At 37.5% G+C, this 26,588-nt stretch overlaps 1 protein-coding gene across 6 annotated transcripts in view; it reads left to right on the forward strand.

Annotated features, from left to right (window-relative positions):
• Nucleotides 1-21,611, forward strand: part of LOC124609172 — a 754,237-nt gene extending 732,626 nt beyond the window's left edge. For all 6 annotated transcript variants that reach the window (XM_047140052.1, XM_047140049.1, XM_047140053.1 and 3 more), the window contains one exon: nt 19,566-21,611. The gene's annotated coding sequence lies outside the window, so the exon portion shown is untranslated. The remainder of the gene's footprint in view (nt 1-19,565) is intronic.
• The last annotated feature ends 4,977 nt before the right edge of the window (nt 21,612-26,588 follow it).

Consider the following 26,588-nt stretch of genomic DNA (forward strand, 5'->3'; position numbering starts at 1 on the left):
TTCACAATTTATGCTCCCTTTTACAAAAACTGTCATAACAATAATGACATTCAAAATAATAAGCATTCATAATATTTGCACAAAATCAGTTCAGAAAGTTGGGAGAAGTACAAATAACCATGTTGTAACTACTTTCTCTTTAACTCATAATCATGAGTTACAAAATTTGTACACCAATAAACAGAGAAATCAACTCACTGTCTCTGCACCCTGCATTTTTGAGCGCAGATAAACTAAATAATCATTAACTGGTGTTAGTCAGTGTTCTTCATTCTATGATGGCATCAGATTTTATTCTGAACTTTAACTGACACATAAAATGCTTGCAAAGGTGCAGTTTGCTTCAAAGAGATGTTTGCATTTACCCTTGCACTGACTCTAACAACTAGTGTGTGTGTCATATTGTGTGAACTATTACTTTCATTTTGATTACAGTACATAATAGCTGCATAACATTGGATGCCTTTGACATTCAGAAGCATGTATGAAGTTCATGGTCAATTTTAATTCTAAAGCTTAACCTTTCTCCTTGAAACAAAAATGTAGTGAAAGTCAATGACAACTCTTGACAGTAGACTGTGTTATAAGGCTAATCAATATGGTTACCATGAGCTTCATTTTTTCATTTGTTGAAGTATAATACTAACAAAAGTAGAAAACAACTGCATGAATTTTGTAGAGAGTATCAGGAGTGAAAATATATTTAGTAAACCAATAAGTTATAGTCATTTGTTTAAACAGGGACAAACTATTGTCTGTACAAACCAAGTTGATGCTGGTGCGAAGGCTGATGAGAGTGACCATAAATGGGAAATGCATTTATAATCACTCTCATTAGGCAGTGCTTTCAAGTGTCAACTTGGTTTCCTTGGACAATATGGACAACCAGGAAGTGAAATTGTACTACATTGAGGCAATGCTTCAGTTTTCTCAGTCAAAGATCAGAGATGAAAATGAGGGAAAGGAAAATTATTCATTGTTACAATTACTGCTCTTAGCAGCTGCTAGTGTACCTTGCTAGTTACTGCTAGTGAAGCTATTGTGACGTGGGACTTCAGAGATTTAGGAAAGAGAGACACAATGTATCCTGCAAATTTTACCCTAGCTTTGAGCACTTCATCATCATTTTTTAAAGTGTCACTCGTTTGTAGCCAGGCTGTTTTAAGAAACAAAATTCTTATGGTACATTACCACAATCAGCATGCGAGTTTGAAAAATAGCATAAGCAACACCAGGCAGGTGACAATGAGTGCAATTTTTCTGAAATTCTGTAACAGTTTTTGTCACCACTTACATTTAAACACTTAGATTATCTGAGAGCTACCATGCTTGCTGTTTGTCTAATAATGTACAGTGATCTGATTTGTAGGTGTAATAAGCATTGCAGTGCCCAAAAGTAATAAAGAATCACACAAATGGCTAATAATTATATTATAGTAATGAAAGTAGGAACACATTTAAAAAGATATTGCTAGTATTATTTCTAGCTGGCTGAGACAAAAATACCTCCATTTTAAAGTATTGGACTGTAACATACATGAAATACATGGCAATGATTAAAGTTATTTTTACTTTACTCACAAAAACATCAGTAACAATGTAGAAACTGCGCAAGAATATCTCCATTACATATATAAAAATATTATTATCACCAATAGTTTAATTTTGGATAACATATTGCATTAAGTTTTTAGAAGTCAGGTTGTTCTGGTGTAGGACTACTCTTTTCAGTTACTACAGATTGATTTCAATCCACCCTCTCTCTAATTTCTTTTCTGAGACCCACTTACACAACCTTTGGACCATGAAAGAGATATTTTGCTGTTGTTCTTTCATCCTTTATAACACATGGCAATTTTGATTCGTTGGTCATTACTAAACAATGTTCTTAAACATTTATTGCTATGTTTTTCAGTATGTATATCACAATATGCCAGACATAAAATTTCATAGTGTGCCATCCTCTTAATGATAAGAATGGGTAATTGTCAGACTGTATAGTAAACTAGTTTGAAATAGTAATTAACTAACAGTAAATATCTGCACTCAGACAGATAAATGAGTTATATTACAGTGACTGAATATGCAAGAGTCTGCTTGAATTTCTATTGGACAATTGTTTTTACAGGATCTGATTAATTGTTGTATTAATAATGTCATTTGTTTGTTAATAGTGAGTTTAAATATAAGGAAGCCAATATTACCTAATTTTTATGATAATGGAAAACCTTAGTGAAAGATAAAAAATAGTGTTAATAAAGACAACAATGAACTATGTGAAGGAAGTATTGAATAATCAATATAGATATGAATCAACAAGAAGTTGAACGTTATTACTCAAATTTTGAGGTTACGATCTTCAGTGATGGTTCAAAAATCTCTCTCTCTCTCTCTCTCTCTCTCTCTCTCTCTCTCTCTCTCTCTCTCTCTCTCTCTTTCTCCCTCTGGTGTCCTTCCAAATAGTCATCAGATGAATCTCCTCTTATGGTTCAGCAGATATTAGCAATTTAGTTTTACAGTGTGTAGTGGGAGTAGTGGGAGTCAGCCAAAACAAACACTGCCCATCATGTCTTTCATGCAATGCCCAGTGTTGTTTCCCATTACATACAAAATTATTTTTAAAGCAGAATTTTATGTGTCAATTCAATTGAATGCGCCCAGATTAGTTTAGTGTGATATTTGCTTTTTGACAAGTATACACAGGGACAGTAAAACTTCAAGAATAACTTTTACTCAAGCTGCTACAGCACTGTCCCGGCCTGTGCTGACCGCTACTGCCATGTAGCGGTGCTGCTCAGTTGTTACTGGAATACTGGCTATTCTTCATGTTTTACTGTCCTTGTTAACACATACTGATAAAACAGATATCGCAGTAGACTAATCTGAGATTGCTCTATTTAACGTTCATGCAAAATTCTGCATAAAAAATCAATTTGTTTGTATTGGGAAACAAACCACACTTTCTATTGATATTGGTCATCACAGAAAAGACATGATGACCAGTATTTATTTGGGCTGATTCCAGCTATACATTACAAAAACAAAATTGCAAATATATGCTGAAACATCAGAGAAAATGCGCTTGAGGATTCTTAGGAGGGAGAATGGGAATGAGTGGGTGGGTGGTCATGCACTCTGTGCACTCTGAAGGAGGTTGTTCAGTTCAAAATGTGAGCCACAATGACCACCTTATTGTTTATGTGCCTATAAACTGCTTGAAGTTTCCTTACTTGGTGAGTAGTTGTCATTATTAATACTGTTATATAAGTTTTGTGTTATCAGTTTATCATTTACTTTCCATAGTATATTTCACCAACCTCTGCTTTGTCAAATGTATCTCTGATGTAAAATTTCTTGAAGCTTTTATAATGTAATATGGTAAAGTTATTGGAGTATCTTGAAGTTAAGAGCTTTGTAGTGTCTCCTTTCTGACCCTCCTGCTTGGGCTGTTAAGTTCCTTAATGGAGCTACATGGATTTAATTGTTAATACCATCCATGTCAGTCAGTGTGTGGTGGTACAGATGATTTTCCTTATACATTTCACAGCTAAAGTAATCTAAATCTAAGATGACCGATTCTGGTCTTAAAGCTGTGAGTGTTATCTCTAGGAGGGGAATAGTGTCACACTGATGGTAGTAATTATCATCATCTTCATACATGTTTCAGTGAAATAGTTTTTACTGTATTCCTACATTTTCTATGAAGTGCATCAATGAAGTGCATCATAATATATCTGCTATTGTGAATGAATATAAGTAAAAACTAAATATGAGGCGTGTTTTTTAAGTAAGTACCATTTTGAAATTTAAAAAAAAGGTGTGCTAAGATATCTCAATAATTTTGTTTTTACATGAAAGCCTGTACCTTAATCTACTTTCCTACATAATTTCCATCAATATTGAGGCACTTGTCATAATGCTGTACCAGTTTTTGAATACCTCCCTCATAGAAGTCTGCCACCTGACTTGTTAACCACTGCATCACCACTGTTTTGACTTCGTCATCGTCTTGAAGATGCTGACCGCCCAGGTGTTTCTTCAAGTGCAGGAACAGATGGTAGTCACTGAGCACAAGATCAGGGCTGTACAGAGGATGATCTAGAGTTTCCCATCGAAAAGATGTGATGAGATCTTTGGTCTGATTCGCCACATGTGGACGGGCATTGTCTTGCAGTAAAACGATTCCCTTGCTCAACTTCCATGGACTGTTGCTTTGATTCTGGTGTGACATAGGCCACCCATGTTTCATCGCCCATAACAACTTGGCTTAAGAAATCATCACTGTCATTGTGGTACCACTCAAGGAGAGTCAATTCACTGTCTAAACGTTTGGTTTTGTGCACATCCGTCAACATTTTCGGTACCCAACGTGTGCACAATTTTTGGTAATTCAAGTGCTCGGTCACAATGCCATACAAAACACTACAAGAAACATTAGGAAAGTCATCCTGCAAGGAGGAAATCGTAAAGCATCTGTTTTCTCTCACCGTATTGTCCACTTCCTGCACCAAACTTTCATTAACGACTGAAGGACGCCCACTCCATTGTTTAACATCCGCACTTGTGCAGCCATCTTTAAATGCTCTCACCCACTTTCTTACCATTCCATCACTCATAATGTTTTCTCTGTAAACTGCACAGATCTCACAATGAATATTGATCACTTTTAGGCCTTTAGCACTAAGAGATATTATAACAGCCCGTACTTCACAGTCGGCAGGACTCACGATTATCGGAGGCATCTTAAACACTCAGTACACAATGTAAGCAAGGAAGAATCAGACTGTAATGGCGTCAGTGTGTAGATTAAGGTAAAGGCTTTCATCTAAAAATAAAATTATTGATATATCCTAGCATGTCTTTTTTTTTTTTAATTTCAAAACAGTACTTACTTATAAAACATGCCTCATAGAAGCTCAGGACTGTAGTTCTCATCTAGCTGAAAAGCAGACTCTCCAACAGATGAATGACTGACATTAATGGTATCTGCTGTCCTTACTACACAGAAGATTGCAAATACACTACCGGCCATTAAAATTGCTACACCAAGAAGAAATGCAGATGATAAACGGGTATTCATTGGACAAATATATTATATTAGAACTGACATGTGATTACATTTTCACGCAATTTGGGTGCATAGATCCTGAGAAATCAGTACCCAGAACAACCACTTCTGGCCATAATAATGGCCTTGATAAGCCTGGGCATTGAGTCAAACACAGCTTGGATGGCGTGTACAGGTACAGCTTCCCATGCGGCTTCAACACGATACCACAGTTCATCAAGAGTAGTGACTGGTGTATTGTGACGAGCCAGTTGCTCAGCCACCATTGACCAGACATTTTCAATTGGTGAGAGATCTGGAGAATGTGCTGGCCAGGGCAGCAGTCAAACATTCTCTGTATCCACAAAGGCCCGTACAGGACCTGCAACTTGTGGTCGTGCAATATCCTGCTGAAATGTAGGGTTTCACAGGGATCAAATGAAGGGTAGAGCCATGGGTCGTAACATATCTGAAATGTAACGTCTACTGTTCAAAGCGCCATCAATGTGAACAAGAGGTAACCGGGACGTGTAACCAATGGCACCCCATACCATCACACCGGGTGATACGCCAGTATGGCGATGATGAATACACGCTTCCAATGTGCATTCACCGCGATGTTGCCAAACACGGATGCAACCATCATGATGCTGTAAACAGAACCTGGATTCATTCCAGAAAAATGATGTTTTGCCATTTGTGCACCCAGGTTCGTCATACACCATCGCAGGCACACCTGTCTGTGATGCAGCGTCAAGGGTAACCGCAGCCGTGGTCTCCGAGCTGATAGTCCGTGCTGCTCCAAACGTCATCCATCTGTTCATGCAGATGGTTGTTGTCTTGCAAACATCCTCATCTCTTAACTCAGGGATCGAGACGTGGCTGCACGATCCATTACAGCCATACAGATAAGATGCCTGTCATCTTGACTGCTAGTGATATGAGGCCATTGAGATCCAGCACCGTGTTCCATATTACCTTCCTGAACCCACCGATTCCATATTCTGCTAACAGTCATTGGACCTCGACCAGTGCAAGCAGCAATGTAGCGATACGATAAACCACAATAGCGATAGGCTACAACCTGACCTTTATCAAAGTTGGAAACGTGATGGTACGCATTTCTCCTCCTTACACAGGGCATCACAACAATGTTTCACCAGGCAACGCCGGTCAAATGCTGTTTGTGTATGAGAAATTGGTTGGAAATTTTCCTCATGTCAGCATGTTGTAGGTGTCACCACCGGCGGCAACCTTGTGTGAATGCTCTGAAAAGCTAATCATTTGCATATCACAGCATCTTCTTCCTGTTCGTTAAATTTCACGTCTGTAGCATGTCATCTTCATGGTGTAGCAATTTTAATGGCCAGTAGTGTAAGTATAGATTTGAAATAGAATAATAGTGCACAGTAGGCCTATTGAGAGTTAATTGTCCCCATATTTGCTACCTGCATAAATGGGTATCAATTTACTGTTGGATTTAAAACAGCTAAAATGAAAGTAAGGACAACTAGGCCAATGCACTTTAATGAGCTCATTTATGAAGTTTTACTGCACTGGACTTAATTTAATTAAATCTCTGTCTAGTACTAAATCCTATTGGAGCACATATTCTCACATAAAATTATTGCTGATGATTTACTTCAGTTTCTCAAGTTGCTTCAGCATAAATAATAAACCAATGTTGTAAGTAAATGTGTAGAAAATCTCTACATACACATTTTGATAAAGACCAGAAAGTGATCACATTGCTGTGGTTAGTAAAATGGTCCATTTTCAGTATTTTGGATTCAGAATTATCTTCCTTTATGTTAGTGTGCAGATAAAATTGTAGTTTATTCTGCACACTCATTGTTGTCATGTGGAGTGGTGGAGAAAAAGTAGTGAAGTATTATGTCTACAGAAGCAAGTAACAAGAATGTTGTAAAAAACGGATATTTGAAAGTAACCTCTCCAAATTATTGGAATTCTTACGCTGTCTTCAGTACACTTCTTCTTAATAGAATTTGTCTCTATTGATAAAAGCCACTTTCATATAATTACCATTCACGCAAATACAAGGCACAGAAACGGTTTCCATGTAGCTTTTGTCTCCATCTCTAGGGTGCCAAGGTCTCTTACAAATGCAAGGCATGAAATTGGGAACAAACAAAAATCCAATGAAAAAAAAAACATATATTAGCCATTATTCTACAAATTGTCAGTTTATTTGTATAGAGAGACTGGAAATCCCTATAGTAGCATAGTATTCACTTTAAATAAAACCTCTGTTCTAATGACAACAGTGGATATTCCTGGATAGAGCAATGTGTGAAATAAGGGATAGGTAACCACTCACCTGTAGTAGATCAATACGTAGAGCACAGTAATACATGAAAGAAAACAGCATTCACACTAGGTTTTGAGACTAGCTCTTTTTCCAACAATAGTGCACTCTGTTCCACACACAACCACACAGACACTCAACAGACATTCCTATAATCATGGCAAGTCTTGCTGTGACCACAGGAATGTGTATTTGGTTTTCTGTGTAGTTGCGTGTGTGAATGTTTTCTTTACTGAAAAAAAGCAAGTGACTGAAAGCTGGGGTGAAAGCTGTTTTCTGTTATGGGTTACTGTGCTCTATTGTAATAGCATATAGATGACTGTTATCTTTTTACACTTGCTAATAAATTTCGATACATACTAAGCAAAAGGAAATAGATAAATGGCAGCTATGTTGTATAACATCAGTTTTGAAAACAGCAGCATTTCTATGAATTCTATAAGAAACTTCTTTATGAACTTTTTAAATGACTGCCTACACAAGTAGTTTTTCACAGCTAGTGTTGTCTTTTATGTATAATATGACTCGGTGTAAATCCATAAAGGTTTCGCTTAGTGTGACATCCAGAGAACGCAATTAACGAAATCAAGAGTACACGCTAGTGTACTTTTCCTGCAACATATGGAAAGAAGAGATTATATATAGACACATGCATAACACTTCTGTATTCTAGCTGTAATTCTTTTTTTTCTTTTTAATTGCAGAAGTAAGCATGTTACAGAATTTTTCTCTTTAATACATTTCTTTCCCTGTAATGAAAATAATACTTTAGTCATAATTTGTAGTAGATTTTATAATGTATTAGGATATAGTGTATATGCCATGTTAAACATATACTTTTAGATTTGTAAACAAATGTTTAAGTTTCTGGGGACAGGGTAAGATGAAAAGATTACAATTTCTTTCATATTTTACATTTCCAGTAAGTACAGATATTCTCTTCCCTATCATTTAAATAGAATGGACAAAGAACATTCTCAAACTGTAATAGTACTTTTGTTTATGAAGTCTTACAAGAAATTCTGTAATGTTTTGATTTAAGTATTTCTTTTATTCATTAACTTAAATCTTTATCTTATTAATCTAGAAATTGAAAGAGACATTGATGTCACCACTGGTTTCTGCACCACCACCACCGCATACAGAAATGCATGTATGTTTGTTCTCCTCCCAGGCCAAGTGCTCTATGTACTATTGATAAAAACGTAATATAAACTGTAACACACCATAAACATATATCTTCACTCCAATAGTCTGCAGTTTCAATTTCCATTATAACGAAAAACAACAGTGATAACACAATAGACCCAATGCGAATTCCAGGTGGTAGGTTGCAGAGATGAAACTCATTAGTATTCTTCTACTTACAATGTGTTTTCTTTTAAGACTATTACTTTGAATCTGCTATACTTACGATGATATTTACTTATATTTCTATTTGAGATAGCCCTTGAATTGTAATTCAGGAGAATGTTTAAGATATCTTGTGATGGAATGGTTATTAGTTTCATTTTTTGATTCTATTGGAATTTACTGAACTATTGATGCAGGCAGAAATTTATCAACTTACTATCTACAGCAACAACTATGTATTTTAGGGGGTCAGGGTACGTGTGTGGAAGGAGGGGGGGGGGGTGAGGAGTGAGTGTAAGGTTTTACAGACATGTAATAATAGGTAACAGATGATAATAATAACTGGTAACAGATCATTATTGAGGGAAGAAATGGTAAAGAATGGTACAGCTCTTAATTTCCAGAATGAATTATCACTCTACAGTGGAATGTGCACTCTTATGAAACTTCTTGGCAGATTAAAGCTGCATGCCAGACCAGGAACCTACCTTTCACATCTTGGTTGGAGCCCCAGTTTGGAAACAGTTTCAAACTGCAAGGAAGTTTCAACTATTAATTTGTTTGAAAGTGATACTGTGAGATAATCTCATGATTATGCCGTGGCTTCCACAAGGTAAATATTACACAATGCATGAATATAATGTTACAGCCTGACCATCAATAGCATAGTACATATGCTCTCCATTAGAATACACTCAGTTATATGTGAAGGTCAGAATTTCTTAGTTCCCATTAATTTTGTAAGATGGTATATTTTCTGATTTGAATATAATGACAATGATAGCAGAAAACAATTTTTTCATCTCATTTAGTACCTTGCACGAAGTAACTTGCTGATTGCAGTACCAATCACGTGAAAAGACATACAGTAAATTGGATACTCAGGACATTTTCTTGCCACATAGCAGAATCAATTTAGTAGCTTGCTTTTTAATTGAACAGAGGAATAATTTTCCCAAAGAAGCTCCTGAAGATGAGATGATTTATAGGAAGCATCTGGCTCCAGAGTCTGGATCCTCTGCGACATACTGTATATTTATCCATCAGGAAATGGTATCAGTTACCAAGAGGCATTTTTGCTGTTCCCAAAAGCAGAATGTTGGTCAGTGTTGAAGGCACCATTTGGATGCAGATTCTAAAATGAGACTTTTATATTTGTGTAATGTGGATAGTCCTAAGTAGATCGCACTGTGATAAGAGATAGACTATAATCTGACTGAGGCTGCACCAGCAATTGATACACGATGGGCATTTTGGCAAGATGAGTTTCCCGCCAAATATGCCCAACACACAGAGCATATCTATTCACTCTTACCTTATATCATTATGATTACTCTCCAGTTCACACTTGAGAGTTTGGCAGAGCGTTCATAGAACCTCTTTCAGACTTTTTCTCGACCATTTCACTCATGAATTGCATGTAGATAAATTGAACAGTTAAATCTCTCTGTGGGAGCTCTGATGTCTCTTGTTTTATTTTATGTATGTATGTGAGAGCCAACAAAATATTTTGACATTTTGGATTGTTTGTTTGACCCTCAGAAGATGATGTCTGATATGGGTATAGCATGACACAACTTAGTTTCAAAAATTGTGCAGTCAACTTTCCTGACTTCACTCTCAGAGCAACATACTGTTTATGAATAACTACTTAGAAATGAAGTGATATAATGAGCCCATTTTTACAAATCAGTCCTCAAATATTAGAACAGCATAATAGAAATTTTATTTAACATCCTTTGCTTATCAAATAAGACAAAAATGGTTCAAATGGCTCTGAGCACTATGCGACTTAACTTCTGAGGTCATCAGTCGCCTAGAACTTAGAACTAATTAAACCTAACTAACCTAAGGACATCACACACATCCATGCCCGAGGCAGGATTCGAACCTGCGACCGTAGCGGTCACGCGGTTCCAGACTGAAGCGCCTTTAACCGCACGGCCACACCGGCCGGCTCAAATAAGACACTGAAATTCATTGTTGGACCATGAATTTATTTGGACTCAATTTCAAGCAGTACATTTTTCAGCTTCACATAGCAGATCAAATGGCTAAACTGAAGTGGGAATATTGGAACCATAAAGTTCTCTTGTAATAAATCACAGAACATTGGAAGTAGTATTTTTTCTCCAAAGCCTTGAAATCAAATGTTGAACTGCTGTTGATCACATACATACAGTGATTTACTGTAAAGTGTTCAAGTCTTTTTCTGTTTTAAATACCAAATAATATTGCTTTCTTGTACTTGCTGAGATTCATTCATTATTGTTTCACTTGTTTTGAGACTAATGGCCCACTTAATATAGTGTTTGACATTGATATATAAACATTATTTATAACTGAATATGAATCAAAAGGCTACTGTTAACTGTTGGATATTCATTCACAAATGACATAATATGCTTGATATCTGTCTTAACTTGGGCTAAATTCCAATGTAATTGACAAAAGTAGTGTAACTTACACTAAGTTTTAAAATGAATGCCCATTTCACTATAAACCACTTGAACACAGTGCATATGATGTGATTTACCACTCAGACACAATATGTACAAATAATTTACATTAAGTGGATTGTGCAGGCATACATTGTACACCAGGCACTAATACAAGAGGTGGACAAAAATATGCAAACACCAGGAGAAATACATACTTGAACATTACTGCAGATGGTAGCCAAGCCTGCAGGTTGCAGTGCTGAATTTGAGGACAAATGGCACCTGTGCAATGTTCTCAATATATTGCAAGTGCCGTTGTGGTCAGCACAATGTTCTGTGTAGTTGTGAGTGCATTAGGTTGTAGCTCAGTGCATTTGAACATACACAAATTGATGGTGCTTGTATGGCGAGTGCTTCCATAACCAAGGTAACCAAAATGTTAGGTGTTTTGACAGTCACTATATTGAAGAGTTATATTGCCTACACCAAAACTGAAAAAAAATCATCTCCTAAATTATGGTGTGGATGAAAGTGCTTGTTGAGTGAACATGATGGACAGTCATTGAAGAGGATTTGTGATGAAAAATGAGTATGACAGCTGCAAAGTCACTGCAGAACCAAATGCTACACTTAACAAATCCAATGAGGACCAGAACAACACAAATGGAGATCTGTAAGCAGGGAATTGCAGGGCAAGCAGGAATTGCAAAACTGCTCATCAGTGATGCAAATGTCCATAACAGGAAAACATGGTGCTGAAGCTATAATATCTGGACTATAGAGCAATGGAAAAATGTCGTTTGGTTGGATGAGGCTTGTTTCATAACTGTTTCAAACTGAAGTTATGTCCCAAGAGTGAAGTACACTGGGGGCTTACCAATGATTGTGGCAGTTATATCATGGTATTCCATGGGTTCCATGGTTACTCTGCAAAGTCGCATTACTGCCAAGTATTATGTGACCATTTTGGTTGACCAGGTCCATCCCATGGTACAATGTTTGTCCCCAGTGGTGGTGCTGTATTCCAAGATGACAGAGCCCCTGTTCACACAACTTGTATTGTCCAAGACTGGTTTTGTGAGCATGAGGATGAATTGTTGCCTCTCCCCTGGCCAGCACAGCCATCAGATCTCAATAATATTGAGCCTTTGTGGTCTACTTTGGAGAGAAGGAAATCTGATTGCTATCCACCTCTCTCATCATTACCTGAACTTGACACTATTTTGCAGGAAAAATGATGTAAGATTCCATTGAAAACTATACAGGATCTGTATTTGTTTATTCTGAGATGAGTGGAAGCTGTTGTGAATGTCAATAGGTTTCCTACACTGTATTAAGTATGATGATGTGTTTTTGGTGTTTCCATATTTCTGCCCACCCCATTCACATTAATACTGCTTTCTTTCAGTCAAAATGTGGCAGGCGTGCTAAGAGAATGTAAAGTGATTTTATGTAACATGTGTTCTTGTAGTAAAGGAAACCAAGAAGGTGTTTAGGAAAGATATTAAAATTAAGTGAGAAGTGCTCATGGAAGGCGCATATTCAGGTCAAAAGATTTCATAACTAATGGGCAGCTAATTGGCATGGCCCTTCTTTCTAACCTTTCACAGCCTAACCCTCTTTCGCCCTTGAGTGAAGAAGGAACTAACAGTTCTGAAACTTAGAATGATTATTTCATCTTTTTCTGTTTCTAATGGCAATAATTAGAAGTATTTTATCCATGAATGTAAGTTAAGACTCTTAATTTGTGCTAAAGTAATTTATTCATTCATTGAAATTCTACTTCATTATTGTATATCCTGGAACACTTACTAAGATAAATATCAATTTGCCTTAATGATCTCTAATGATCTAAATCTGTCAAACTGGTTTAAGTTTTTGATGTAATAAGTAATTTGTTGAAGCATTACTTCTTCAAAAAAGTAAAATGAATAATAATTTATTTTACTTGCAGTAGAATTTAGCCTTTACCCAGTATCCTGATCTACATGAAATATTTTGTTATACTGAGACAGATTTGAAAGTTAGACACTATCCTTTGGCATCCATATTCGACCACAAAAAATTGAGAGAAACAGTAATACCCGTCTTAAGACATTACACTGAAGTCTCAATACACTTTGTGAAACAACAACTAGAAATATGAGTACCCTGTGGGTTTATATAAACACCATAAATATACATGCATGAACCATAAGGGATATTATCTCTAGAAGTATTACCAAAATACTCCACAATCTTTCCACTTAATCAATACTATTATAGGTGATGATTTAAGCATTACATATCTTCATTAAAATTCCTGAGGCCATGCTGGATTTTCTTACTGAGTTGATATTTTTGTAAATTAATGGTAAATAATTTAATTTGTTAACACATGCAATTTTGTTTGAACCAAGAAGAAATGTTCTATTTTGTGAGAATTTGTTATGTTGCATATAGTGAATCTTTCACTTTCTTAAAATAGGGGATGAACTAGTTAATGGAAGACAACTGATGTACCAAGTAATTGTGAACACATCTCTAAATACAATATTAGCTAGTTTGAGAATATCCTTAGATTGTAAGCTGTAATATTCCTTTGGTTTTTAATGTGGAAGAAACAGGTAAAAAGATCTCTGAACAGCAGGCATAGATATTCACGTATTTTGATGTTCTTCATCTTGCATTGTGAAAATGAGGTCACATTAATTGCCGTACATGGCGTAAAATTATTCAAGCTCAATAGTTTTAAGGATTGCCATTTTAGTGACTGACTCAGTTGCATGTAAATTGTGAGACAACCTATTTCAGTGTACACAACCATTTTCAGGTCAATTTTCACTACAAGGTGATACAGTAGAATTAAGACTGTAACAGATGAGATTGTCAAGACAACAGATTTAGAAGATGATTGAGTAACTGGAAACACTTTGTCTTAGAAATAACATGCAACTATGATGGGAGATAAACTGTCATTAAAAAACAGAGGTTGCTGATTTGTCTGGCCAATATGTGTCCACTACTTAGAATGGTATTTCTAGATCATCTGATTCAAAGACTTACGTTTAATATGTCATTACACTGCTTTGCTGATTGGTCCTCCAGTAATTTTAATTTTCTGATTTTATAAATGGTCACACACTGTTCCACTAGAGTGTAGTATTCATGAATTTCTAATTTCTTGGTGAAATGGTACAAAATTTCACAGAATATAGTTTCAAATAATACTTATAAGTTATCTGTGCTTTTCTGGAGTAAATTCATGGATTATTTACTTTCTACATCTACATCTACATCTATACTCCGCGAGCCACCTTACGGTGTGTGGCGGAGGGTACTTATTGTACCACTATCTGATCCCCCCTTCCCTGTTCCATTCACGAATTGTGCGTGGGAAGAACGACTGCTTGTAAGTCTCCGTATTTGCTCTAATTTCTCGGATCTTTTCGTTGTGATCATTACGCGAGATATATGTGGGCGGTAGTAATATGTTGCCCATCTCTTCCCGGAACGTGCTCTCTCGTAATTTCGATAATAAACCTCTCCGTATTACGTAACGCCTTTCTTGAAGTGTCCGCCACTGGAGCTTGTTCAGCATCTCCGTAATGCTCTCGCACTGACTAAATGTCCCCATGACGAATCGCGCTGCTTTTCGCTGGATCATGTCTATCTCTTCTATTAATCCAACCTGGTAAGGGTCCCATACTGATGAGCAATACTCAAGAATCGGACGAACAAGCGTTTTGTAAGCTACTTCTTTCGTCGATGAGTCACATTTTCTTAGAATTCTTCCTATGAATCTCAACCTGGCGCCTGCTTTTCCCACTATTTGTTTTATGTGATCATTCCACTTCAGATCGCTCTGGATAGTAACTCCTAAGTATTTTACGGTCGTTACCGCTTCCAATGATTTACCACCTATGGCATAATCGTACTGGAATGGATTTCTGCCCCTATGTATGCGCATTATATTACATTTATCTACGTTTAGGGAAAGCTGCCAGCTGTCGCACCATGCATTAATCCTCTGCAGGTCCTCCTGGAGTACGTACGAGTCTTCTGATGTTGCTACTTTCTTGTAGACAACCGTGTCATCTGCAAATAGCCTCGCGGAGCTACCGATGTTGTCAACTAAGTCATTTATGTATATTGTAAACAATAAAGGTCCTATCACGCTTCCCTGCGGTACTCCCGAAATTACCTCTACATCTGCAGATTTTGAACCGTTAAGAATGACATGTTGTGTTCTTTCTTCTAGGAAATCCTGAATCCAATCACAAACCTGGTCCGATATTCCGTAAGCTCGTATTTTTTTCACTAAACGTAAGTGCGGAACCGTATCAAATGCCTTCCTGAAGTCCAGGAATACAGCATCAATCTGCTCGCCAGTGTCTACGGCACTGTGAATTTCTTGGGCAAATAGGGCGAGCTGAGTTTCACATGATCTCTGTTTGCGGAATCCATGTTGGTTATGATGAAGGAGATTTGTATTATCTAAGAACGTCATAATACGAGAACACAAAACATGTTCCATTATTCTACAACAGATTGACGTAAGCGAAATAGGCCTATAATTATTCGCATCTGATTTATGACCCTTCTTGAAAATGGGAACGACCTGCGCTTTCTTCCAGTCGCTAGGTACTTTACGTTCTTCCAGCGATCTACGATAAATTGCTGATAGAAAGGGGGCAAGTTCTTTAGCATAATCACTGTAGAATCTTAAGGGTATCTCGTCTGGTCCGGATGCTTTTCTGCTACTAAGTGATAGCAGTTGTTTTTCAATTCCGATATCGTTTATTTCAATATTTTCCATTTTGGCGTCCGTGCGACGGCTGAAGTCAGGGACCGTGTTACGATTTTCCGCAGTGAAACAGTTTCGGAACACTGAATTCAGTATTTCTGCCTTTCTTCGGTCGTCCTCTGTTTCGGTGCCATCGTGGTCAACGAGTGACTGAATAGGGGATTTAGATCCGCTTACCGATTTTACATATGACCGAAACTTTTTAGGGTTCTTGTTTAGATTGTTTGCCAATGTTTTATGTTCGAATTCGTTGAATGCTTCTCTCATTGCTCTCTTTACGCTCTTTTTCGCTTTGTTCAGCTTTTCCTTATCAGCTATGATTCGACTACTCTTAAACCTATGATGAAGCTTTCTTTGTTTCCGTAGTACCTTTTGTACATGATTGTTATACCACGGTGGATCTTTCCCCTCGCTTTGGACCTTAGTCGGTACGAACTTATCTAAGGCGTACTGGATGATGTTTCTGAATTTTTTCCATTTTTGTTCCACATCCTCTTCCTCAGAAATGAACGTTTGATGGTGGTCACTCAGATATTCTGCGATTTGTGCCCTATCACTCCTGTTAAGCAAATATATTTTCCTTCCTTTCTTGGCATTTCTTATTACACTTGTAGTCATTGATGCAACCACTGACTTATGATCACTGATACCCTCTTCTACATTCACGGAGTCGAAAAGTTCCGGTCTATTTGTTGCTATGAGGTCTAAAACGTTAGCTTCACGAGTTGGTTCTCTAACTATCTGCTCGAAGTAATTCTCGGACAAGGCAGTCAGGATAATGTCACAAGAGTCTCTGTCCCTGGCTCCAGTTCTGATTGTGTGACTATCCCATTCTATACCTGGTAGATTGAAGTCTCCCCCTATTACAATAGTATGATCACGAAACTTCTTCACGACGTTCTGCAGGTTCTCTCTGAGGCGCTCAACTACTACGGTTGCTGATGCAGGTGGTCTATAGAAGCATCCGACTATCATATCTGACCCACCTTTGATACTTAACTTAACCCAGATTATTTCACATTCGCATTCGCTAATAACTTCACTGGATATTATTGAATTCTTTACTGCTATAAATACTCCTCCACCATTGGCGTTTATCCTATCCTTGCGGTATATATTCCATTCTGTGTCTAGGATTTCGTTACTGTTCACTTCCGGTTTTAACCAACTTTCCGTTCCTAATACTATATGCGCACTATTTCCTTCAATAAGAGATACTAATTCAGGAACCTTGCCCTGGATACTCCTGCAGTTTACCAATATTACGTTGACTTTTCCTGTTTTTGGTCTCTGAGGACGGACGTTCTTTATCAACGATGGTAAGCCATCAGGTATTTTATCGTTTCGCCCAAGGGGGGGTCCCTCTAACCTAAAAAAACCCCCGTGTGCACGCCACACGTACTCTGCTACCCTAGTAGCTGCTTCCGGTGTGTAGTGCACGCCTGACCTGTCTAGGGGGGCCCTACAGTTCTCCACCCAATAACGGAGGTCGATGAATTTGCAGCCATTATAGTCGCAGAGTCGTCTGAGCCTCTGGTTTAGACCCTCCACACGGCTCCAAACCAGAGGACCGCGATCGACTCTGGGCACTATGCTGCAGATATTAAACTCAGCTTGCACTCCGCGTACGATGCTGGTTGTCTTCACCAAATCAGCCAGCCGCCGGAAGGAACCAAGGATGGCCTCAGAACCCAAGCGGCAGGCGTCATTCGTTCCGACATGTGCTACTATCTGCAGCCGGTCACACCCAGTGCGTTCAATAGCTGCCGGAAGGGCCTCCTCCACATTACGGACGAGAAGACCCCCCGGCAAGCACACCGAGTGCACACTGGCATTCTTCCCCGACCTACCCGCTATTTTCCTAAGGGGCTCCATAACCCGCCTAACGTTGGAGCTCCCTATAACTAATAGGCCCACCCTCTGTGACTGTCGGGACCTTGCCGGAGAATCGGCCACTGGCCCAACAGGCGAGGCATCCTGTGGTGGCTCGGAAACGATGTCATCACCACTAGGAAGCACCCCGTACCTGTTGGAAAGGGGTAAGGCAGCTGCCACGCGGCCAGATCCCACCTTCGCCTTTCGGCCAGGCACGCGCGAGCCCACCACTGTCCGCCATTCACCCTGGAGTGATGGCTGACCGGTAAGATGCTCACTGCCGGAAGACGCAGCGACATCAGGGGTTCCATGCTATTCCAAGGCCACCGAAGTAGGCATAGGTCTCACCACAGTTGCCCCAACGCCACTACGAGCCGACGCCTGCGCCTCGAGCTCGATGAGCCTAACAGACAAAGCCTCCACCTGCCCCCGAAGAGTGGCCAATTCTCCTTGCGTCCGCTCACAACAACCACAGTCCCTACACATGACTATGTTTACCCTACAAGCGAACGGTGTACTTTGAGCTGTTCTTATAAATAAGATAATAGCATAATTTAGTAAACATGTTTAATTAATAAAGGGAGAGAGTCCAAAGAAATTTCAATGATGTTTAATAAAATATTAACCATGCAGCCATGAAGTACATAATGTTCAATCTTGATGAGAAAACAGTCCCTGAATATGTAAATCCTATCTACTCTGTTTGTCACTGAATATATATAGATGCTACGTATTATGTTCACTTAAGAATTATAAAAGAACAAAACATTACAGATCTGAAGTAGTATTTTCAAGCCAGAGGCACTTACAGAGAAAAATGTCATGTGCAAAACTTTTGTAAGGCAGTTAATTATTAGGTTCAAAAGAACTATAACTTAAGTTTTCTCAAAAATGTCATCTACGCAGACCACTGCAGTTTCTGTTCTGTCGATTATACTATGATCGTAGTTCAGTAAAAGCAGTGAATGATAATTCCCTGCACCATCGTAGTTAACCCTCAAGACAGTTGCTGTTTTTCTGAGACCTAACTTTGTTTAAATCATGGTATTACATCCATCCTTTTCCTTCCTTTAGATCCATTGCCGTTGACATCCATTGCCGTTGACATCCCTCCCTCCTGCACATCCAAAAATTCTTTCCGTAATATTAGTAAGGCAGGAAATCCATTATGCACAAATTGTGGTGATACAATTTTTATGTATATAAGACACACAACAATTCCTTAATGCAGCCCTATTATGTAGGGCAACTGTTAACTGCTTTTGGCAGTTAAAGTTGCTCTTTGGATGTGATATATTCCTAGCTTTTTGTAACAAGTGACACTAGCTAGATACTTTTAATGTTACATTAGAAAAGGTATAGGCTACTAGGATTTTACTGTCAATATCTAGCATGTATTTGTGGTCTGATATGTGTAGTGATTTGGATGCATGCTCTGATTTCAGTAGCTACTGTCTAAAGTTAATCATCGAACTAACTGAAACATTCTTTGAGTTTTGTTTTTTTGCTAGTTCTTGTGGGTGAATTTCAAGTTTTCTTGCTGCATATTTTTTTAACAGTCAAACATATGTTATTAAAATAATTTGAAGTCATTTACACAGGTTTATCACTCAGTATTTCCCAAAAAACAAATTTTATTTCAGAAAAAATAGGATTTTAATTTATAGTTATCTCTTTCTTTAGTTCTCTATAATCTAAAGAATTGTATATACTAATTCTGCAATCTGAATGTTGCAGGTCCCGGGCAATCTGATATGTAAGACAGGAATGACATTGGAACCGTGTCTGAAGTGAAACATGGTAGTTCTCAACATCCACTGGAACAAATTGTTGCTTATTAGCATATTTTAAGTTATCTAAGGATGTTGTACTGAAGTGTACTTACCACAATAATGCTTTTCACTTGTTTGACTTTTTATTATTTCTTGTACCATAATGCTTGAATAAGGATGTTGTTTAAACTTTACATATGTAAAGCTTCTTGTCTGAGCATCGTTCAGGGGTTTATAACTCATGAGTTATGTGTGAAGCACTTGCTATAATCTGTGCACTCAATGAAGGAAAATTTTCTGTGTAAATACTTTACAGTTTACCAACTATGAGGACAGCCAAACACAGTCATTATAAACATAATTGTCAGAACAAGGACATCATTCTGACTGCTGTGGATAGTTACATGATGAAATAACATAAAGTGAAATTCTATGAGAAATCACTTATAGAGTGTATTATATTTAATATACTATCCATAAGAAATAAACAAATGCTACATAAATTTTCAGATAAATTTATAAGATAACTCAATAAAGACTTTGAGTTTTGCTTTGATCTGCAGATTGCAGGGAACAGCGTGTTAGACAGTTTGAACTCATATAAAGGGCAGATCAGTGCACGAAAAAAATTTTGACATTTACTGTCACCTCAAATTTATGATACTCATGTAAAAGGAGTGGAAGGAAAAACTGTGATTGCTATTAGTGATAAACATAACACTATCATTTTGTTATTTCTCCTGTAGTAAAATGTTTTGTAATGTAGTCCAGAGTGTGTTTATAGCCATAATATAAGAAGAATTCAGTTCCTTACTAACAAAAATGTTGCAAAGAAAGAAAGAGATTGCTTAGAACATTGAAAACTTTTAGAGCTATTTCCTTTCTTTTTCTTAAAAAAAGTGTAACAAATGTTCAACTCTGCTAAGAAATTGTAAATTTGGATCAGTCCATGATATACTACATCTCTGACACTGAGCTGCAGTGAGCCACAGTGTGAGAAGAAAAACCTATCCCTCAATTTGGTTTTACATTATATACATGTATATACGTTTGTGTAAAATTTTTATTTGCTATCTTTTTAGTTTCAGAATGATACATAATATTTATGTCACAACATGTTCTTAGATAAATATGCAGAAAATGCAGTTTTATCTATTTTTACTTAGATGAAAGTCTTCCTAACATCACATATTTGTAAGGGATGATATCCTCAGATACTGGTCCCTCTGATGCTTCAAAACTTGTGAGGCTCATATGAGGACATTAAGGAGCTCAGACACTTGTAGTGGCATGTCATAAGATGTTGTACAACAGAAATTTAGTAATATACCTCTGTAAATTCTGCAATAAAATAGTATCATAGTCCAGTCTCCCATAAAACATTAGGTTTTTAGAAAACTGTGTTTTCTCTTTAATTTTTGCTCTACTCCCAATGCTAAGTTATTCATTATACTTATCCACAGTGATATTTTTCCATGAAAATATTATTTTTCAAGTAAATTTAGCAACATTTAGTTTTATTCAGGCTGAAAGATATAGACATATCAGAGAAGGCTGTGACTGAATGCAATTTAGTTATCTGCAAATCTGTTTGAGAAACATGACAGGCACTATTGGTAGTATATTTTATCAGTGAGTAGTATTGCAGCATCTGCTGTAAAGTTCTGTTACATATTAAATCCAAGGAAGTAGATAGTTTTCTCCAGTTATTTCATACTGTGTAGGCAGGAGTAGATGACAAATTAATTTTCTTACTGGACTATTTTATGCCATTGAGTATTAACACAGGAACAAATTATTTGTAGGACAATATAATGACAATAAGCAGGATTACATTGTCAGAGCCTTGAGGTAGGGTTTTTGTATTATGAAAGTTGACGAAATTTGGGTAATGTCAAATATGAATTCTACACACGTGAAACTGTGCTTCTTTTATTGTTAAAGAACAAAACATTGCTCTGTATAATGTGGATTTTAAGTCACAATAAAACTTTTGTTTTTATTTTAGTAATTAATGTGTTTTCCTTCTTTCAAAAAAAACATTTTTCAGAAGTAATTCAAAGACAATATTTCACCTCAGACATTATTACAATTATATAACATCATCTATAACTTCCAAAAGGAATGAATGTATCAAAACTTAAAAACACTCATTATCAAGCTTTTAACATGTATTCATTTCAAAATTCTACATTGTATAGCACCCATAATGCATATTAGAGATATTTGTGTCCTCACAAGCAATTCATTGCAAACTAACAATCTGCATTTGTTGACACATCAATGTACAAACTTTATTACTTTTATGATACATCTTCAAATAAAACACATTCTGATTTTTCTTATGCAAATAATTATCTTCTGCAGCAATTGGTGTTTGCTTATAAGAAAAAAATCTTTTATTTTAGTAGCTTGAAATTGTCATAGTCTTTAGTTGCTATGTTCACATGGTTTATCCAGAAGAATTCATCACCATCAGCAACTACACTTCCACTCATTAGTCATCAGCCATATATGACATCTGTTCAAAAAATCTGGAACTTAGTCCACAAAATTTTTCTATGCTCACCTTTTGCTTATTGTGCATGGTCTCCTTTGAAATACTCTCCTCTGTAACTGATGCACTGCTCCCTATGCTGTTTCCACTTCTGGAAGCAGTTTTGGTATGCCCCTTGCTGTACCACGCAAAGCGCCATCTGCGAATTTTCTTTTATCTTGTCTGTCATTGCAAATCTTCATTCTTTAATGGGGGTTTTCAACTTTGGAAGTAAAGAAAGGTCTGCAGGCACCAGGTCTGGAGAGTACAGAGGTTGAAGCAGCACAGTGATTTTTCTCATTGTGTAATAGTCACACAACAACAGAGATGAATGTGTAGATGCGTTATCATGGTGCAATAGCCATGAATTGTCTTGCCACATTTTAGGCCATTGCCTTCTCACATATTCTCACACATGTCACAACACATCCCAATAATACCATCAGTTAACAGTTTGTCCCTGTGGCATGAATTCATGATGATCATGATGAACTAATTGTTCAAAGTTAAAGAAAAGTATCAGCATGGCTTTGATATTTGACCTGAGCTGACGAGTTTTCTTTAGTCTTGGAGTACCTTTCCCAACCCATTGTGAAGACTGAACCTTGGTCTCAGCATCATAACCATAGATCCATGTCACATCACCAGTTATGATTCTCTTAAGGAACATCTCATTTTCATTTGTGCAATTCGAAAGTTCTTCACAGACTGCAAGACGAAGATCTTTCTGGTCTTGACTCATGAGGCATGGGACAAACTTGGCAGCAACACAATGCATTCCAAGATGCTGTGCCAGGATTTCATGACATGATCTACCTGAAATGTTACATTCTTCCACAACTTCTGGGGCAGTCAACTTTCAATTGGCATGACAGTTGCATTGACATTCCAGACACGAGCATTGTTGATAGACATTGGAGGACCTTCTGAACGAGGATCATCTTTAACTTCCGTCCAGCCTCCAGCCATTTATAAACGACATGAAAAATTCATAACACTCATTCCTGTAGGCCTTCACCATCATTAGGTGTGTCTCTGTAAAGGTTTTCTTGAGTTTCACGCAAAATTTAATACAGGTAAGTTGCTCCTCTATCTCTCCTGTCTTGAAATTTGCAAGCTGTGTAACCAATAACTAACAGATGTATATCAATGAATCTTTCAGCAGTTACACATTAAACACAGGTGTGTGGAGGGATGCCAAGTGCATTTCGCTCAAACACATCATTGGCGAGAAGTTACAAATGTTCTGAAATTTTTGGACAGACCTGGTTCATACATCTTGCTCCCGCATGTTTTTAATTTCACCTGCCAAAATTCCAATAGTTTATCACATCAGTCTTTTCTTATTTATTGGAATGCACAGTTAGTTGGGATAAATAACATAGCACCTTACAGTACGGATATGCCTCAGTGGCAATCAGTTAGAATAATTAATGACTCCAGGACAAATGTTGTTAAAAATAGTTTACAGGAGATGGCAGGGATATAATTTATAATGAACCAAATGCTAACATAAAATTTAATTTTTTAAAATTTATTTATTCATCCTGTAAATCTCTACAAAGTATGGGATGTTATTTGCACATGAGAATGCATACTGTCACAAACACCCAAATACAAGTTACGTATAACATCAACATTTATTTTAACAGCACAATAAATTGATTCTATTTGATCCTACTTTATCAGCAGTAGCCATTTTTGCACATTCTTGCTTTAAGACTGTTGTACTTAAGACGGTTTAAAAATTCTGGCACTAAAAGGAAGGAGTGATGTAATAAGAACGCTCTTAGCAATGTATGAAACAGTGGAAATGAAACAATAAATTTTATTTTGCATGGCAGACTATCATACATTTTTAGTGGAGGTTTTAAGGGCTGTTGTCCTTACTGACTGGATGCGGAGCTTGTCATTTTGCCTGGTATTATGTTCATGTATATTAAAGTTTTTATCCATCCTTTTGAAATTCTTCCTCACATACTTACAAGTTTCTAGAATATAAAGACAGGTGAGAGGGGGGTTTGAAAACTTCTGAAAGAGGTTCCTGCAGGAGTCAGTCTGCTGCGCATGGTGCATTGCTCTTATAGTTCTTTTTTGGATCAAGAAGATGACTGAGCTAGCCGATGTGCAACCCCAGATATAATTCTGTATTGCGGAATACTGTGGAACTATTCAATGTAAGCAATTCGAACAGTGTGAAAGCTTGTTTTGTGTGCAAGTAAACGTAGGCTGTGGCATACTTTTTTTAGTGTTGTATTTGTTTTTGTTATATGTGTGTGTCATTTAAAATCATGTTGAAGCCATAAGCTATACATTTTGTTTCCACTGAGTGAGTAATTCCACTGGTGCTACAGAGTGAGGTGGCACAGTGGTTACCATACTGGATTTGCATTCAGGAGGATGACGGTTCAATCCTGCATCCAGCCATCATGATTTAGGTTTTCCGTGATATTCCTAAGTCGCTTCAGGCAAATGCCAGGATGGTTCCTTTGAAAGGGCACGGCTGACTTCCTTCCCTAATCCGATGAGACTGATGACCTTGTTTTTGGTCTCTTCCACCAAATCAACCCAATCTTCTGGTGCTTATTATCGCAGAGGTGTTGCAGGCTTCCCCTTTTAAATAGAAAATAAGAATAGTTGTTTTGGATGTGTTTATTATTAGTTTATTTTCTCCAACCAGTCATTTAGCTGATCTGTAACTTTATTTATGTATTTTTTAAATCTATGTTAGTATTTCCCCTGTATGAAGGATGCTAGTGTCATATGCAAACAAGGTATTTATTTGCAATTCTTTGCCTAGATCAAGGTCATTTATGAATAGAAGGAAAAGGATAGGCCCAAGAATCGATCCTTGATGGACTCCACTTTTGATTATTACTGCATCTGAAAAATTTGTACTAGTGCTCCCATTTAGTTCATGTGTTCATCTTAATGCGGTGCCTCTCATGCCATATTTTTGGAATTCTTCCAACACGATTCGGTGTCCAAGATGTCAAAACGTTTGCTTGGATCTGACAAAACCCAGCAACATTTTTTTTTCTATCCGGTGCTTCTAGAGCATTTCGTAAGAAATTATATATGGTAGATTTATTTTTCCAGAAACCATGCTGGGCATCAGTGAGGATTTGGTTCTTATCCAGAAATTCCATTAATCTGTTATATACACTGAAACACCAAAATAAACTGATATAGGCATGTGTATTCAAATACAGAGATATGTAAACAGGCAGAATACAGTGCTGTGGTCAGCAATGTCTATTTAAGATAACAAACATCTGACACAGTTGGTAGATCAGTTACTGCCACTGCAATGGCAGGTTATCAAGATTTAAGTGAGTTTGAATGCGGTGTTATAGTCAGTGTATGAGCTATGGGACATAGCATCTCTGAAGTGGCAATGAAGTGGGGATTTTCTCATATGACATTTTCACAAGTGTACCATAAATATCAGGAATCGGGTAAAACATCAAATCTCTGACATCGCTGCGGCCAGAGAAACCTGAAGAGAATCATTCAATGTGACTGAAGTGCAACCTTCCACAAATTGCTGCAGATTTCAATGCTAGGCCATCAACAAGTGTCAGCGTGTGTACCATTCAACGGAACATCATCTATATGGGCTTTTGGAGCCAAATGCCCATACATGTACCCTTGCTGACTGCATGAAACAAAGCTTTACACCTTGCTTGGGCCTGCCAACACTGGCATTGGATGGTTGATGACTTGAAACATGTTGCTTGGTCCAACGAGTCTCATTTCAAATATGTCAAGTGGATGGACATGTACAGGTAAGGAGATATCCTCATGGATCCATGGACTCTGCATGTCAGTGGGGGACTGTTCAAGCTTATGAGGGCTCTGTAATGGCGTGGGGCATATGCAGTTGAAGTGATATTGGACCCCTGATATGTCTATATTGAACTGTGACAGGTGACATGTAAGTTTGCGTCCTGTCTCATCATATGCAGCCATTCATGTCCATTGTGCATTCTGACAGACTTTGGAAATTACAGCAGGACAATGCAACATCTCTTAATGTCCATTGTGCATTCTGACAGATGTATACAATTCCAGCAGGACAATGCGACATCCTACAAGTCCAGAATTGCTACATAGTGACTAAAGTAACAGTCTTCTGAGTGTAAATACTTCCATTGGCCACCAGATTCGCCAGACATGAACATTATTGAATATATCAGGGATTCCTTGCAACATGATATTGAGAAGAGATCTCCACCTCCTCATTCTCTTATGGATTTGTAGGCAGCCCTGCATGATTCATGGTGTCAATTCCCTCCAACACTACTTCAGGCAGTAGTTGAGTCCATGCCATGTTTTGTTGTGACACTTCTGCATGCTCACAGGGCCTTACACAATATTAGGCAGGTGTACCAGTTTCTTTGACTCTTAATTGTATGATTCCTTCAATGAGTTTGGCAAAAAATGATAATA

The sequence above is a fragment of the Schistocerca americana genome, chromosome 1 (assembly GCF_021461395.2).
Source record: "Schistocerca americana isolate TAMUIC-IGC-003095 chromosome 1, iqSchAmer2.1, whole genome shotgun sequence".
In the NCBI taxonomy this organism is placed as follows: domain Eukaryota; kingdom Metazoa; phylum Arthropoda; class Insecta; order Orthoptera; family Acrididae; genus Schistocerca; species Schistocerca americana.